Source organism: Scylla paramamosain, chromosome 48 (assembly GCF_035594125.1).
Source record: "Scylla paramamosain isolate STU-SP2022 chromosome 48, ASM3559412v1, whole genome shotgun sequence".
In the NCBI taxonomy this organism is placed as follows: domain Eukaryota; kingdom Metazoa; phylum Arthropoda; class Malacostraca; order Decapoda; family Portunidae; genus Scylla; species Scylla paramamosain.
Genome location: NC_087198.1, coordinates 5,161,509 through 5,175,481, shown reverse-complemented (window position 1 = coordinate 5,175,481; position 13,973 = coordinate 5,161,509). Strand labels below are relative to the sequence as shown.

The window sequence follows — 13,973 nt, the reverse complement described above, 5'->3', positions numbered from 1 at the left end:
GAAGCTGAGCAGATAAATATGAGTACACCACCTGTCTGTCTGTCCGTCTTTTCAGTCAGTCAGTCAGTCAGTCGGTTGATGGGGGACTGGTGGAGAGACCTACTCTGTGTCTGTCTATTCATCTTTCAATCAGTCAGTCAGTCTGTTGATGGAGGAAAGGTGGAGAGACCAATATGTGTCTGTCTGTTCGTCTTTCAATCACACAGTCATTCAGTCAGTCTGTTGATGGAGGACTGGTGGAGAGAGCAATCTGTCTGTCTGTCCGTCTTTCAGTCACACAGTCAGTCAGTCAGTCAGTCAGTCAGTTGATGGAGGACTGGTGGAGAGAGCAATCTGTGTCTGTCTGTCCGTCTTTCAGTCACACAGTCAGTCAGTCAGTCAGTTGATGGAGGACTGGTGGAGAGAGCAATCTGTCTGTCTGTCCGTCTTTCAATCACACAGTCAGTCAGTCAGTCTGTCAGTCAGTTGATGGAGGACTGGTGGAGAGAGCAATCTGTGTTTGTCTGTCTACGTGATGCTTCCCTCCGCCGTTTCATTACGTAGACAAAATACATGAAAGGGAAATATTGGTTTTATGGACAGGTGTGGTGGTGGTGGTGGGCGCCATTAGTAGTATTCAGGTGTCATACCTGTAACGTAATAAGGAATGAAGGCAGGACGTATGCGATGGCAGCTTGAAGGTAACAATTGGTGATGAAAGGTGGTGGTTGGTGGTGGTGGTGGTGGCAGGGGCTGTGAGGGCTGCCTGTTACCACCACCTTCACTATCCCAAGCGCACATCTCTCGCTGACCCTTCGCTCCCCCGTTCTTTCCCTGCCCTCAATTCATCCCCCCTCTCTCTCGCTCTCTCTCTCTCTCTCTCTCTCTCTCTCTCTCTCTCTCTCTCTCTGCAGACGAGTGCAGTTGTGTTTTGAGTCAGTTTTTCTAAAGTTTGTGAAGTGGTTGGCGTGGGTGGCAGGGGCGTGGAGGGCGTCACGCTGGTAGTGTAGAAAAGAAAGCGAGAGAAAAGTGATGCGGCACTGATGTTTAATACCTGAGTGAAGTACTGGCGTCGTAAAGACATTTCTGTCCATTGTGATTTCTGAGTTTAAGTAATGAGGCTTTGTAATGGGTCGTTTATCATTTATTTTATGTTTCACGTGGACAAAAATTGTGCTTACTTTATATATGTATATATATATATATATATATATTATATATATATATATATATATATATATATATATATATATATATATATATATATATATATATATATATATATATATATATATATATATATATTATATATATAAAAGGAAACACAATTTTTCCTCCACATGAAGTTGACATCAAAACTTGCTCCATTCATTCCATTGCCAAACTGAGACCATGTACCCTGACACATTAACAAAAAAAAAGTCAAAAATCAAAAATCACTTTACCTTTCTCTACTGAGAGAGAGAGAGAGAGAGAGAGAGAGAGAGAGAGAGAGACGAGAGAGAGAGAGAGAGAGAGAGAGAGAGAGAGACGAGAGAGAGAGAGAGAGAGAGAGAGAGAGAGAGAGAGAGAGAGAGAGAGAGAGAGAGAGAGAGAGAGAGGAGAGAGAGAGGAGAGAGAGAGAGAGTGATGGTGAGGGTGAGAGAGAGAGAGAGAGAGAGAGAGAGAGAGAGAGAGAGAGAGAGTGAGAGGATGAGAGAGAGAGAGAGAGGAGAGAGAGAGACGAGATAGTGATGGTGAGGGTGAGAGAGAGAGAGAGAGAGAGGAGAGAGGAGAGAGAGAGAGAGAGAGAATGGTGGCCCGAGTAAGACGAAGGAGAAAGCAAGTTAAACAAAACAAATGGAATGTGAGAGAAAAGCAAGAAAATACAGATGAAAAGAAAATCTGCGGTAAAAATGCACCGCTGAAACAAAAACGAATAAGAAAGTGTAATGAAACGATGAGATAATTTTGTGTTTTTGTGAGCCACCAATTATGCTGCACCCACCCTCTACCACTACTACCACTACTACTACTACTCCTACCCACTGCAATTTATGAGCAGTAGGTGACAGAAACGAAGAAGCGCAAACACCTGGAGATAGGTGAGCTTGATAGGAAGTTACAAGTAGAATATGAAGCAAAACTCAAAGACTCACTGAGAGAACTTGAGAGGACTGTGAAGAACAACTCAAGAACATTACGCCCTAAGTGGACGACCTGTACGAGGCCAAGGTGAGAGTGAGAGTGAGAGGGGAGTAGGTAGGTGACGGATTTGAACTGGAGAAAGATTAGGGTGGAGAGAATTGAAGGTTGTAACTTCTAGGGACATTGGGAGGGAGTGAGAGAGTGAGAGGGGAGTGGGTAGGTGACGGTTTTGGACGTTAGAAAGACTACGGTGGAGAGAGTTATATAAAAAAAAAAATGGTGTTATATTAAGTAAAATCAGTCAATATTTAACACGTCAGGCGCCACACGCACCACCGCCGTTACATTTCAGACTATTCAAAGTTGCCGTGTGTACCACTGGCCCAACATTTATCACTTTTCTTCCCTTTTTTTTTTTTTTAACAATGAATTCCATTAAATAATGGGCAAAAATGAAACGCAAATCTTTTAAACAAATGTTGATTATTAATTATCATAATTTTTAATGAGGCAAATGTAATAATGGTAAAAAAATGAAAGAGTATCTTTTGTGAAGTGACATTGTAACTGGTCAAAATACAAAGGTGGAACTCTAAATGGTAATAATAAAACTTGTCTCAGTCACGGCTCAACATATAGATGTAGTATCCTTAACAACTGTCATCTATATATTCTTTTATTATAAAGCAAATCTGTGATTGCAAAACAACATAACATTTTTACCTACTCTTATTGAAATCATTACTATCATTTCTTGCACAAAGGAGAACTTTTCCTGTAACAAATGAAAGCCTGTGTCCTGTTTGCAGCTGCACAAAGAAAAGGCTTTATCCTTCAACATTCATATAAACAGCTTCTTCATTCCTTGTGTAGTGAAAACAGTGACTCAAGAAATGATTGCAGCAAATATGTGAAGGTCGCTATTGATGGAGAGAGTGCTTTCTTTCAAAACATGGGAGGCATCCATGTACCTTCCCATCACACTGATCACATACACTCTTCACTCTCCTACCTTCTCAAGCTGCAATTGTCCGTCCTTCATTCACACTAAAGATTTGACAGCGCCCTCTGCACCTTTTTCCCGCTCTTCTAGAGTGACCTTGCAATCCAACAAGAAAATGGTGTTCTCTTACCTCCCAGAGAGAGAGAGAGAGAGAGAGAGAGAGAGAGAGAGAGAGAGAGAGAGAGAGAGAGAGAGAGAGAGAGAGAGGGAGAGGGGGCTACAATAGCCCCCCTCCCTCCCTCTCTCTCTCTCGGTTTGTCTGTCGGTTTCTTTTTTTTTTTCTATTTTGTTTAATCTACTACTACTACTACTACTACTACTAATAATAATAATAATACTTGTACTACTACTACTAATCGTACTACTACTACTACTAATCGTACTACTACTAGTACTACTCGTACTACTACTACTACTTCTACTACTACTACTACTACAACAACAACAACTACTACTACTACTACTACTACTACTACTACTACTACTACTACTACTAACACATATACTACCACCACCACCACCACCACCACCACCACCACCACCACCACTACTACTACTACTACTACTACTACTACTACTATCACCACCACCACCACCACCACCACCACCACCACCACCACTACTACTACTACTACTACCACCACCACCACGAATACCACCACCACTACTACTACCACCGCCACAACCACCACTACTACCACCGCCTCCACTACTACCACCGACACTACCACCACCACCACCACCACCACCATCACCACCACCACCACCACTACTACCACCGTCACCACTACTACCACCGCCACCACCACCACTACTACCACTACCACTGCTACCACCACCATCACCACTACCACTACTACTACCACCACCACAACCAACACCACCAACACCACCACAACCACCGCCACCACCACCACCACCACCACCACTACTACTACCACTACCACTGCTACTACTACTACTACCAGCACTACCACCAGTACTACTACTACTTTTACTGCTACTACTACTACTACTACTACTGTTGCAGGTGACCCATGAACTACCTCTAACAATGGTGATGAAGAACCAGAAGTGGGTTGTAGGTGACGAGATAACTATCCCAGGTCATCCCGGAAGTGGCGAGGTGACCCCATACAGCTCCACAAGGTCGTGGAGGACGCCAGATATAGCCACGTGGTCGCCTACACTCAGCCATCCACCTCACCTGCCCCAGACTGCTACCCGGACACCATCCAGCCACAAGAACCCAGATAAGCACTTCCGGGTTCCTTGGTTGTGGTTAGCTAGCTAGTTTGTTTAGGGGTCACTTGCTGTACATAGGAACCCTCCTCGGTCTGCTGCTATTTTTTTTATTTTTATTTTTGAGGTGTAACGCTGTCCTCTACGTGAGAGTGATAGTGTTTATCTTTATTTATTTATTTTTTTTTTCCTGAAGACCAGTTCTGAGGTTATCTTGGAGGTTAACGGAGAAGAGTTCTTCACACCTGTGTTTGTTGTTTTATTTTATTTTTTTATTGGTCACTTTTTGTTTTTTGTTGTGATTGTTATTAATTTTATTTATTTGTATTGAAATATGTGAGTGTGAATGCAGCACAATATATAAAGGTGTGCATTCCAGAGTGAAAGGAAGGCGTGCCTATTTAATCACCAGATTTTGATTGATTGAAGCAAATGAAAACTTTGGTGTGAGTACCTTACAAAGACACTTGACAATACTAATGTCACCTCACCTCGTGGTTTCACCTTAAACCTACAAACATTGGCTGGACACAAGGTCATAGAAATAATTTATTCTCATTTATTCTCATCTTTACAAATTACAGACTTTACACATCAAAGTAACTAATCACCTTTATTCATCCACTTGAGGGGGTTGAAGGATCGCTAGTCCCATATTAAATTGCCTGTGTTCAACTCGCCTCTCCTCCCTCATTTACTGACCAATTCATTTAAAAAATATTTTGATCAGGAAGGTTGCAAGAAGAATGTCTGCTATCTTTTTTTTTTTTGTACGGTAAGATTTTTTTTTTTTCGATGAAAAAGTAAAAAAAAAAAACTGTGTCAAATATTTACTTTCAAAAATTTGTCAGAAATCAAAATCAGTTACAAACAAAAATGACGACAGCAGACTTTGTTCGCCTCTCACAGCTTGATAAGCCGCAATGGCCCATCTGTGTGTAACACCAATAACAACGGAGATCATTTTTATATGCAAAAATCCGCCATTTTAAGTTATGTCAAAGTTTAAGGGGTGACTATAATACACCTATTGCAGCTAAGGACTTGAAATTCACATGATATATACATCACAATATGTTGAAAAACAGATATAGATTAATTTAGTTACTACGATTGGTTTTGTACATAGGCCTAAAGTAATTCATGATTTCACCCTTAATTACCCGGGGGGGAGGGGGGAAGGCGGGTGAAAACAATTTTTGTTATATTTCGACTTTTAGATCAAAACCAGTGTTTAACTGTTTGAAATAAATAAAATATTAATGCAAAAGATATCTAATGCAGACACATTGACTATTTCCTAGATTTACGGAAAAATATTTATCTTATTTTTCGTATATAAATTTGAAAAAAATAGTTAGACCTAAAATTACGTACTCTCTAATGTTGTCCGCAGCAAAAGAACCGTAGATATTCATAGGAGACTGAGGAAGAACGGGTACGCCAGAAAGAAAAAAAAAAAAGTCATGTCTCGCAGCGGGCGAAACCGTGAAATTTCATAACAGAAGACCTCATTACATAAGGGGATATATATATATATATATATATATATATATATATATATATATATATATATATATATATATATATATATATATATATATATATATATATATATATATATATATATATATATATATATATATATATATATATATATATATATATATATATATATATTTATTTATTTATTTATCTATTTATTTATTTATCAAAACGTTACATATATAAAAAATGGGGGAAAAAAATGTAGAAAATAAAAAAAAAAAAAAAAAAAAATTCATATCCGGAACGTACAACGACACCCTTGATGCAAAACATGTTTGCGCGCCTGACGATGTTAAGACACACGACACACACTTCCCTTGAGAAAAGATGATAGCCTTCACGAGTGTCTTACTATTTCTTTGCAGAGCCCCTCTTCTTGATGACGACGCGTACACTGTCAGCTACACTTTGCAGTGTGTTACTTAAATTTTTCTCTATCTTTGTATCTCTCCATTTCAGATAAATTGTTATCTTTCCAAGGGTTGAGAAGAACATGGTCGTGGTTCAAGTGAAGCCACTACAGCCACTCCCTGACAAGCCTTCCACACCGGTGAGTGTTGTTCAAGCATGTATTAGTATTGCTAATTCCTTATTTCCTAGAACATCTACCACTATATAATGGAAATGTCTTTCCAACACAAATAACGTCAAGGAAAAATAAACTCTACACTAACTAAGTGATGAAAAACGTAGTAGCATCATCCGCTGCACAAAACAATACAGCAGCGAAGTGACACTGCCAGGACTTGAACCAACACCTGCCTGCCTCACTGACACCTGCCGTGGTGCAAGGGAGTGCCGAGGCCTGTGCTGCCACCACGCTGAGAGAGGGAGGAAGAGAAGAGCATCAGAGAGGAATGACCGTGGCAGGAAGGATGGTGTGTTAGGTGACTGGTTCAGACAGTGACAGTGGACAGAAGAAATGCTGGAGAAAGATTAGACCACAGGTGGTTCATGTTGTAGTTGTTCAAGATTTCGAAGAAAACTTTTTTTTTTCCTAGACAGACAGTGACAGCAGACACACAAGAGACGATGGTGTGGTGGACAAGAGGATGCAGGGAGACAGCAGACAGAATGGAAGCTACAGATGAAAGAAGAGCAGGTCAAGCCATGGCAGCAGACACATAGACAGACAGATTGGATAAGAAAGAAGTATTATTTAGTGAGGTAAGGAACTGTACAACCCTTCACAGTGCTGACTACTTGATAGCAGAGGTGGTTCATGTTGGTTCAGGATTTGGTTTGAAGCTGTTACGTGAAAAGAAAAGTCTGAGGAACGAGAGGTTGTATTGTCACTTGTCAACAAAGTGGCAGAGTATTGCTATAACATTTATAGCCAAAGCTGTACCAGCTGCCTGAGTGTGTCATGTCCATTGTGTACTTACAGTCACCTTTGTCATGTCTACGCTAGTGGAGGAGAGGGAAGAACAAACCTTGAATCGTCCAGGGTTAGAGTTTTTAGCAAAGGTTTGAGCGAAGAGTTCAGCTTTAGAGATAGATGTGATAGCAGTGGTGCCATCTGGTTGAAATAAAGAAGGGAAAGGAGAAGCAAAGTTATTATAGATGTTTTTGGGTAAGTGCCAGAAGTCACGAGGGAGAGTTAGATCTTGAAACGTTTTGACACTTTCTGTTAATGAAGGAGTTTTTTTTTGGCTAATTGGAGAACAGACTTGGCATGGCAGAAATGTAAAGTGCATTAGATTCCGGTGATGGAAGAAGGCTTAAGCACCTTTGGTGGGCCACCTCTCTATCATGTATAGCACGAGAACAAGCTATGTTAAACCAAGTTTAACTTTGGAAGGTTTAGGTCGAGAAAAAGAGTGAGGAATGTACGCCTCCATGCCAGACACTATCACCTCTGTTATGCGCTCAGCACACAAAGACGGGTCTCTGACACGGAAGCAGTAGTCATTTTCCAAGGAAAATCAGCAAAATACCTCCATGTTCCCCCAACTAGTACAGGCAAAACGCCAGTGGCACCTTCCTTTTGGGGGATCCTGAGGAGGGATTGGAGCGATAGGACAAGATACAGATATGAGACTGTGATCGGAGGAGCCCAACGGAGAAGAAAGGGTGACAGCATAAGCAGAAGGATTAGAGGTCAGGAAAAGGTCCAAGAATGTTGGGCCTATCTTCAAGACGGTCAGGAATACGAGTAAGGTGTTGCACCAATTGCTTTAGGTCGTGGAGAATAGCAAAGTCTAAGGCTAGTTCACCAGGATGGTCAGTGAAGGGAGAGGAAAGCCAAAGTTGGTGGTGAACATTGAAGTCAGTCTCCAAGAATTAAGATCTCTGCAAAAGGGAAGAGAGTCAATGTGCTCCACTTTGGAAGTTAAGTAGTCAAAGAATTTTTCATAGTCAGAAGAGTTATTTGAGAGGTATACAGCACAGATAAATTTAGTTTGAGAGTGACTCTGTTTTCGTACCCTGGTGGTGGAAAACTCGGAAGATTCAAGAGAGTGGAAAGCAGGTTAAGTCATTGCGCACATGAACACAGCATCCAGCTTTGGATCGAAAATGAGGATAGAGAAAGTAGGAGGGAACAGAAAAGGGGCTACTGTCAGTTGCCTCAGACATCTGAGTTTCAGTGACGAAAGGATGATGAAGCTTAATAGAGGAGAGGCACTGTTCTACAGATTGAACGCGAATGTTGCAGAAGTTTATGAAGAAAAACTGAGAGGGGTATCAAGACATTTAGGGTCGTTACCAGAAGAGCAGTCTGACCCGGGGACAATTGTGGTCCGCTCACCAGATGGGGTCTCCGAGGCTGGTGTAGGAGTGTGTGTAATAATTAGGTGCTGGTAGTTGTTTTGTGTGCAGGAAGAGAGATATCTCCATGACTATAATGTTTGGTACGATTGAAAACATCCTTTGGTTTCCACAGATATGTACACACTAGTAGTAATAGTTTTCACCTGTAGCACCAGAAACAGTCTTCCTCACACGAACCGTTTTACTGCCGGGACTTGAAGGCTGATGAAGCAGTGCGGCGGAGGTCACGCCTCTCAGAGTGTTTATACTTGTTGTCAACACCGCCATAACTAATACAAACTCTTTAGTGCAGGTAGTTAAATAACTGCAATCATTGTTCCAGATTCCTAAATTCACAAAGTGCATAACTCATTCCAAGTTTTTATTGCAGATAATTAAAGTTTTAGTGAAATAATTATTCCTATTCCTAATGTTGTGTGGTGCATTATCTCAGACAGGACCACTGGAAGCTGTCAGAGTGCTGTGGCACGTGGCAAGAACCAAGTGTTCAGGAGCACACACTGTCCCTTCACCAGTCAGCAGGTTACGAAAAACAATGCAGTATTTTGTTGAGTAATCAAAGTAATAAAATGTAAATGATAAAATGTCAGTACTGATTTAGAGTGTCACACTCCACCATGGCAAAGACTGCCGGCTGAGTAATATTCAAGTTGTATTAGTGAGACTCAATGTTAATTATAAGGCAGGTGTAAAAAAAATAGTTAAAAATGTATCATAGTACAAGAAAATGACAATTCAAAATGTAAACATATCTTTAACAAGTAGACTTGAATGGTCATTAAGTAGTACAGCAGACCCTTCCTACAGTAAATTCACTATTATTTGTAGACTGGCCTTATTTGTCTCTCATTATTTTACTTTTCTTATTATTCTGTCTTGTTTTATCATCAATACTTGAGTGCCTTCATTTATCTCTATTATTGTGACTTTCTCTCATTATTATGTTGCTCATGTTGTCTACTCTCATCATCTGATGGACTGCTCGCCTTCACAGGTCTGGGCGGCTTGGAAGCCTCACTACAAACTGAAGACCCGTTCACTTGAAGGACACAGTTGGAGTTATTTTTAAACGAGAGCTTCAGGCAGAAAATTCGAGTGGATTTTCAACTCTAAAAATAACTTTTTTGGGGGGATATTTTGAACCTTCTTTATCTTGAAAAATAACTCCAGATATTATGACTCTAGCTGGAAGTTGACCTGAGCAATGTAGGGTTTGCTGCAGTGAGATTACCAAGGCACGAGTGTCTGGGATTTAAAGATGATGGATAGGTGTCCTGTGTGCTGCTGTGCTGGGAGGAGAGGAGCAGCAGCAGTCGTGGGGCTCTCCCTCAACATACTGTGTCTTCCCTCACCTGCAATGAACAACTATGAACAATACTTCTCCTGCGATGAGGAACAGTGAATAACACCTCTCTCTCTCTCTCTCTCTCTCTCTCTCTCTCTCTCTCTCTCTCTCTCTCTCTCTCTCTCTCTCTCTCTCTCTCTCTCTCTCTCTCTCTCTCTCTCTCTCTCTCTCTCTCTCTCTCTCTCCACAGTATGTCCCCCACAGTATGTTTACAAACCCACAGTGACTCTCCACAGCCCCTCACCAACAATTGTCTCCTTCACACACACACACACACAAATGTTAGAATCTTGTAGTGTCTACAACAAGGAATGGAACCGAAATCGACAAGCCAAATTTTCTTCCAGCCTGCGTGAGTGTAGTGAGGCTCAATGTGTGTGTACAAGTGAAGAATATATATTAGATGCTTGACTCAAAAATATGAGGCTTACACAAAAATACAGGACACAACTTGAGTGTGGTGAGTCAAAGGTGAGTCAAAATGCTCAACTTTGAATTAACTTACAACAAAAACTAACTAAATAAAACACACTATAAAGAAATAATCTCATCAATTAACACTGAAAAAAATATATATATACACCAACACAAAATAAATAAATAAATAAATAAATGAACACTAAATCAAGCAAATTAATCTGAACGCTAACACACAAACCAACATAGTCGTATATTTTTTAACACTACGGTGAAGAAAGATAATGAAGCTTTAACATTGAGTGAAAGAGAGAGAGAGAAATTTGTGGTCTTCCTAAATTCTCTCTCTCTCTCTCTCTCTCTCTCTCTCTCTCTCTCTCTCTCTCTCTCTCTCTCTTACACAAACAATAAAAAAAAAAGTAAATAAACAAAATACAAGCAAATAATAATAGCCGTCCACACCAATCCACATACACCAAGCCATCCCAATCCAGCCAATCACGAGCCAGCAGCAGACACACCGAGAGGATTGGGAGAAAGAGGAAAAAGAAAAAAAAAAATGAAAAATAATGGATACCGGGAGAATAAGAAAAGAATAAGAAAAAAAATGGCGAATCAAGAGAAAAAATGAGAAAAAATAAAGGAAAAAAATACGAATAAAATCAAAAGGAAAAAATGAGGGAAGAGAAAAAATGGGGTGAGGAGAGGAACACTTAGGAAAATAAACCAAACAATAGGGCATTACATTGTGATTACGTATAGCAGAGATGGATTATGAGAGAGAGAGAGAGAGAGAGAGAGAGAGAGAGAGAGAGAGAGAGAGAGAGAGAGAGAGAGAGAGAGAGAGAGAGAGAGAGAGAGAGAGAGATCTGCTCAGGAATTTAATTTTGTGTTGGTGGTTTACGCTCTCTCTCTCTCTCCTCTCTCTCTCTCTCTCTCTCTCTCTCTCTCTCTCTCTCTCTCTCTCTCTCTCTCTCTCTCTCTCTCTCTCCTTACAACAGTTTTGTTTTTCTGTTTTCTCTCGCTCTTATCTTTCGTTGAGAGAGAGAGAGAAAGAAACATTATTATTACACACACACACACAAACACTCTTTTCATAGATAAGTTAACGCTTTTAATAAAATATATATATATATATATATATATATATATATATATATATATATATATATATATATATATATATATATATATATATATATATATATATATATATATATATATATATATAACCCTTTCTTTTTACCTTATCTATCACAATAACCCTTTTCTACCTCCTATTCCTTCCCTTCCAAATGAAACCGAACCATTAAGAAGTATCACTTGCTTCTCTCCTGTAACTTAATGAAACGCTCGAATTAATTCATAAGGTGCGCAAAGGAGCTTAATTAATAAACAGGAAAGATTAAAAATGCATTGTGGGGAAAAAAAAAGGTGAAATATGAATGAGTTTGAGGAAAGGTGTGTGTGTGTGTGTGTGTGTGTGTGTGTGTGTGTAAGGTAATGAGTTTTTTAACTGAAGAATGTAAGGTATTGGATCCGAAAGCATAAGAGATTTGTAACGGTGTCACATAATTAATAATAATATGTATTGTATTTATAATGCCTTGCCTGATTAGCAATATAAGTGTATGTATACATATATGGATAAGTGTAGATAGTGGGTGTTGGAGCATAAGGGTGGGGCGGATATGATCACACCACCCTACGTCACACACACACACACACACACACACCATGGAACTTTCCATACTCCTTTTATTGCCATGGATAAGTAATCGGTAGCACCTACATTACAGTATCTAAGTATTCTCCATAGTTAATCTCTCCCTAATGTATTTTGGCATGTATTACTCTTAGCTATAAGTAGCTTTTCCCTTGCCTTATTTATGTAATTAGAGAGTAATAATTATGAATATATGCATGTACTGTGAGTGCGGTCAACCCGCCCCTATTTCTAATGTCAGCACTTTTTGAAGGCGCTAAGCGTCCCTTGTGCCGGCTCCGGCAGTCTCTTGCCAGGGTGTAACGCTGTACCACGCAGAGGACATCCGTTGTCCCGTACGCGCCACACCCTTCTCCAGAACTCTGTACATCTAAATATACCTATTTTTATACGTTCACCTTTGACATTCACCTGAAAACCACAGAAACTCACCAAGAGTGACTTTACCTATTATATAAAGGTAAGAAACTAATGAACAGTGTCCAGTGGTAATTGATAATTCAAAACCACACCGGAACAGATTGAACGCCCTGAGTGAAGCGGTTACAGGTGTCTATTGTTCCCGTGGTTGATATACTGAGACAACTTGTTCGCCACCTTGCAATTAGAGACGTGGCAGTGAGGCTGGTAGATACCTATCAGCGTCAGCATTTTTAATTGTCTGCGATTTCGTGGGGCAAAGGGGTGTCTTAGCTAAATTTGAAATCGATGTGCAGGAAAAGTACAGCATGAATTGCTGCACAAGTGTATCTAAAATTAAAAACATAACCCTTAATATTAATATTCATACTTACTGGTGTATGATAAGGCTTTGTTAATTGAATTATAAGATAAAACTAAAAATAGGTAATGATTTTTTTTTTAAGTAAGTATGAACAGTAAAAATAAAAGGATGTTGATTTCGGCTTGTGCATTTTATCTGGGAATGTTGAAAAATATCAGATATCACTGACACGTCCTGTATATGAAAGTAATCAGTGAAATAAAAAAAAGAACAGCACCGCTGGCGGACGTACGACGTACTTATCTTGATCATGATTCTTCAGTTAAAAAAAGCGCCGCACGCCGTTAGGAAGGAGTGTAAAGTGTAAACAATAGCCTCTCAGTTCTGCCGATACAAAGGCCTTTACTTTGCTTTACTATATCCAGAATAGGGTATAGCTCGTTCTTTCGGGAATTTTCTTAATTCCGCTGTAGTCCATGATTGTGGCGGTGATGTATCCATTGTGCAGGGTAGTCGAGTAAGCGTGGTCCTGTGTTTTGGTTTGCTCGCTGCCCAAGTACCCGAGGATAGTGATCGTACCGCAAAAATAAAGTCTCTGATACAAAATTATATTTTCTTTACATTAAATGGATTTGCCTGTTGTTTAGTACATGAAAATGCAAGTATATATTAGTATACTTCCATTGAGGTCAGTAGAAAATTACAGATTGCCTGCCTTGATACACTTATAGGCTCTTTTAAGAATATCATCTGAAATTATGAATAGAGGCTCAAACAATGTCATGTGCTGTCAGTTATCACGAAATTAATTGACTTAAAATTCAGACGCATTACTGTGCAACGATACACCTTTGTAAGCTTGTAAAACCTTGCCCCCAAAAAATATTTATTTTCCGGCGAGAATTAAAAATTCTGGCCCTATCTGGTATCAAAACGCTCACTGCGACGTCTCTAATTTCCTATACAGGGTGTAACGCGAGTTTCTGCAAATACTGAAAGAGGTGAAAAAAACGTTTAATTCTAAGTAGAAAATGTTCTATGCACATATGCATTTTAAGGCTTTGTTTACCCGTCAGAGGATTTGAAAATG

The 13,973-nt window shown here is 39.8% G+C and overlaps 2 long non-coding RNA genes across 2 annotated transcripts in view; both read left to right on the top strand.

Annotated features, from left to right (window-relative positions):
• LOC135095208 (uncharacterized) overlaps positions 1-4,655 on the top strand; it is a 5,843-nt gene extending 1,188 nt beyond the window's left edge. The window contains exon 2 of the long non-coding RNA XR_010264129.1: positions 4,140-4,655. This is a non-coding gene — a long non-coding RNA (uncharacterized LOC135095208). The remainder of the gene's footprint in view (positions 1-4,139) is intronic.
• Positions 4,656-6,077: 1,422 nt separating this feature from the next.
• Positions 6,078-10,180, top strand: LOC135095182 (uncharacterized). The gene is made up of 4 exons (XR_010264104.1): positions 6,078-6,449; positions 6,901-7,066; positions 9,105-9,193; positions 9,666-10,180. It is a non-coding gene; the product is annotated as an uncharacterized LOC135095182 (long non-coding RNA).
• The last annotated feature ends 3,793 nt before the right edge of the window (positions 10,181-13,973 follow it).